Consider the following 3747-nt stretch of genomic DNA (forward strand, 5'->3'; position numbering starts at 1 on the left):
CGCAGATAGCCCTTGTGTAGCTTTGCGCGAAATTCAAAAAACAAACAAACAAAACTAGGATATTGGCCGGGACATCTGGTCACCGTAGTTTTGGTGATCCGGATATTCTGATCTATTTTCTCGAAAATATCAACAGAGCACAAAATATTCCAACTTTTCAGTTATGAAAAGGAAAAACAAGGTTTTTTATTTTTTGTAAAATTCAATGATTCTTTGTCTAAGTGTTTTGTAGATTCACACGCAGGGTCTTTAAAATGACAAATTTCGTAGTCTGTGTTCATGTTGTATGTTTCAGTAGAAACGTTTCAATGGAGCAGATGCAAATTGATACTTGGTAGTAGCACTGAAAGTTTTAAAGAAGTATGCAAATTTTATTTGATTGTAGTATTGAGAACCTGGAGTTCTTTAAAAACTATTATTTTTTCAATAATAGCCTTAAAAGATACCACTTGTAATATATAAAAACACTACAGTTTATATCAATAAAATCTATGAAAATTTGGAGCTCTGTACATTGAATGATTTTGATGCAGTGATTTGGGTATGACTAAATAACACAATCCGAGCACTTTTCCAGTGCAGTATTTCCAAGAAAAAAAATATTTTTAGAAAATGTTCACTTTTTCTAATTTTTTTTTCAATGAGGTATGAATACTACGATTAGTAACTTCTAGCACAAACAGTGGCCCGTAGGTCTGTGTTTCTGCCAGTTTTAAGAATTTGTATTAGTAAAATCGTAATCATGGCTAAACTTAAATATAAGTTTATACAATGGAGAAAAAATAAGGAATGATCTAAAGCATTAAAATATTTCTCTACTTTATAATTAGTTTTCAAGGTTATTTTGTTTAAACATTTCAAGTTATGAGTCCAAACAGTAATAAATCGTACAGTTTCCCTTGAATTAAAACGTATTATTTAGACAGATCTGTTCTTTTAGAAACTTGTACATAGCAATGTTAACTGCCATACAATTTTCGTTATACAGGGTTAGCTACATATTTAAGTTTTTTATGAGAAGCACATTGGGCATGAATACTTTTTATGCTATTGCATGAAATTTAGAAATGAAGATCAAAAATAAACTGAGTTTATTTCTTTTTCGATCAGTTTCAGTGGAAATATCATGTATGAATGAGAATTTGTAGATCTTTAAATCTGATGTTTCTGTTACATCCTTTGTCATGGTCTGACATAAATTTGTTGTGAGAGATTCTAGGCAATTCGTTGTTTTTTGTTGTTTTTACTGATCACTGTGCAACATACCTTACGTACATATGTTTTAAAGAAGAGGGTATAAGAGGATAGGCATATCAAAAACGATTGGCTTTGCAAAAAAGTACGAACAGTGCTAAACAATCCAACATAGCCTTATGATCTGCAAAGGGCCTAAAAAACGGAGCTTTGGATCATTGTTTAAGCAATTAGATATTACTAAAACAATTAAACAAACTATTATATGATTTCGTTCTCAATAGGAGAGTTTGGACGTGCTTGGGAAATCTGTTGATTGACCCGTTTTCCCACTATTTTAAAATACAGATCAAATTTCAACAATTGTCTTTTCCAAATGAACAGTTTTAGATATCCAATGAAACTGACAATATGAATTGCGTACATCAAATGCTGGATTTAGTAGTAGTTCTTACTTTAAAAGTATTGTGAATATATCATTCAAATAATTCAGCAAATACTCCAATCTCTAAGTAAGATACTTTCGTGAAAAAAGCCTTTAAGCAAAAATTCATTCAGAAGTAGCACAAATAGATATATACTTATACATTTTTAAACACAGATATTTACCACATAAAATCATGCACTAAATAACAAAAACCTAAAAGAAAAAAGCACAGGCACTATAGACATTAAGAATATTTGTTAGATATTTATTAAATCAAATCTTATTTTTGTTTAGACAAGTGTTCGGTAGCTTTGCCTGCTAGTATTAAAAAGCAAAGCACACTAACTGGATTTATGATGTCACAGGAAACATTCAGATGTCAGGAAATGCAACACAACAAAATATATTTATAGTTACAATAAATCTCTACACCTAAATAATACCACCTTTAACAGCTAAGTTTAAACACAAATCTTTTCTTGTCCTCAATCCTATTTAATTTTACTTTAGAATCTACACAACAAAGTAACGGAGAAGAAACATACTAACAATATCATAACAACTGTCTTATCAACAACCAAAGCTATTTGACTCGAGAAAACCAGCTTGAGATAATCTTGTAAGTTTTTAAACATCAAAGCTTTACTAAAACACAACACTAATGTCAAATTCAGAAAAACCCACCAACCCAACTTTTAAGGGCTAGGTTGAGCTATGGAAAACAAATATTTTTTTTGATTGACCTAAAATATTTTTATTATGTAAGTGAATTATGGATAGAAATTGGGTCCCGCATTACTTTGATATTTGTGTTCTAATTTGCCAGTCTCTGGTTATTTCTATGGAACATTTATGTTTACAGGTACATTTACCCTAGGTCCGTCAGATTCTTTTGCTACGTTGTATTCAGGTACACCGATATCCAAAAGACAAGTTTAAAGTATCAACAAAATGCAGATTCTAAAAATGTTATGTAGAGAATAAATCCAGCGTGGACAACAAAGAAAAACAAACACAAGTGAACAAATAAACAAAATTTTTATTCATTAAAATATATGCATATTCACCAAACTGGCGGCTTCTTGTTGTTTGCACTTAAACTAGCTGCTGAGGTTAGAGAATATTTCCAAAACAAGTCTCCATGAGACAATGAAAGCATTAATTATACCACATTTTAAAGTCAGACATTGGTATCAAGTGCGGTATCCCATACTCCATGGGTTGCCTACAACATCTACTGCTCTAAATAACATATAAAAAGGAGGAAATCCTCAACTCATACCCTTGACATAGGCTTGATCTCCACAAGCAGTGAACACAAACATAGGGCGAAATTCATACAAGCGTCTTTGAGATAGCTTAAGAAAAATGGATTAGCGCGTTTTCATAACCTTTCATAAGAACGGCATAACCATTCAGAACACCTATACAAAAAACACCTAAATATTCCTCATTACAGAGATGTTCTAAGTTAATTACAGAAGGGTAAAATTGTCAGTTGTTGCAACACTTATAGTTATGTATTTCCAAAGTTTGGCATATCATTTTTTTTCTGTTCTGAAAGTTCTTATCTACCATACAAAGTATACACTGTAGACGAAGGGAGATAATGGAAGCCTTACTGCGTAAGCTTTTTTGTGATACAGTCTAATTATTTATTTATTCCACTGTCTTTCTATGTGATCATATGTTTCTTTAAACCCAACAAAATGCATACTAATGGATGTGATACGAACTTTGTGTTTTCCACAACTCTGTGATTTTTTTTACGAATGTTTATAAACATATAAAATTATTTTTTGCAAATTAACAGGGGAATGAAATTATCCTTTTCTCTCTCTTATTTTTTATCTGCGCAACTTTATTCATTCAATAATTTTATTAATGTTTGAAATAACAACCAAAGGAACATATCTTAATATATATATATACATATATACGAGTATAACTTGGTTGGATTGTTTGTTTGTTTTGGAATTTCGCGCAAAGCTACACGAGGGCTATCTGCGCTAGCCGTCCCTAATTTAGCAGTGTAAGACTAGAGGGAAGGCAGCTAGTAATCACCACCCACCGCCAACTCTTGGGCTACTCTTTTACCAACGAATAGTGGGATTGACCGTCACATT

Source organism: Limulus polyphemus, unplaced genomic scaffold, assembly GCF_000517525.1.
Source record: "Limulus polyphemus unplaced genomic scaffold, Limulus_polyphemus-2.1.2 Scaffold344, whole genome shotgun sequence".
Lineage (NCBI taxonomy): Eukaryota > Metazoa > Arthropoda > Merostomata > Xiphosura > Limulidae > Limulus > Limulus polyphemus.